The sequence below is a fragment of the Hydra vulgaris genome, chromosome 04 (genome assembly GCF_038396675.1).
Source record: "Hydra vulgaris chromosome 04, alternate assembly HydraT2T_AEP".
Lineage (NCBI taxonomy): Eukaryota > Metazoa > Cnidaria > Hydrozoa > Anthoathecata > Hydridae > Hydra > Hydra vulgaris.
The window spans coordinates 16274075-16275000 of record NC_088923.1 but is presented as its reverse complement, the minus strand read 5'-3'; positions in this window follow the sequence as shown (position 1 = coordinate 16275000).

Here is a 926-nt window from a genome sequence, read left to right as displayed (position 1 = left end):
AAAAGGTTTTTACACTTTGTTGTAAGGCCGAAACACTAAAATCATAGTTTTTTAAAAACAACTTGTCCTTATGATATATTAACCATATTCCTAATATAGTGGAGGAAGGAATACATTCATAATGGCTGGCTTTATTTTTCCATAAACAAGAAAATAAATTTCGAAAAGTTTAAAAATAGTTGTGAAAGGTTAACTATTGTTTTAAATCATTTAATTTACAAATAATTTTTACAAAATAAATCAAGTAATTTCTGGGTAATATTTAAAACCAAACTTTTACAAACTACACAAAACTTTACTTTCACTTTACTTACGCATGCTTTATTTCTTGGTAAAATTTGAATATTAAGTTTTAAAACAAAAGAAGTAACTTAGAAGTATAAGAAACTTTTATTTTAATGTGAATTTTTTTTTATGAATTTAGTTTATATAAAGTTCGATTGAAATCTTTCTAAATAAACGTCTCATACAACTCTCTTATGCAAAAGAAATGTTATCTCTTATGCTAAACTTTGTTATGCAAAAGAAATGTTATTTAAATCTAGATTCTTACTTGGTATTAAATAACAAAATAAGTTGTTTGTTGTTTATCAACCTCTTTATACCCAGAAAATACTTTTGTAGTGGATTTGCAGTATTCCTATACATAAACTCTAAGTAACCGATGAGCAAAACTCAAGTGAACAGCTCAAAATGCCTATATTGATCCACTGAAATTCCGTTACAGAATGTTGCTTTCATAGGTTAACATTGGATGAGCAAGCACTCACAAACTATAATTTTAAAAATGAAAAACTTACAAAACCATCTATGTAAGGCTTATTGAATTATGTTAAATAATGGGTTTTATATAAATGGTTCACAGCGTATTCGATTAGGTTGCATCTATAGGCCATCTAACTCCGAAGTACCTATGAACAAAGTTA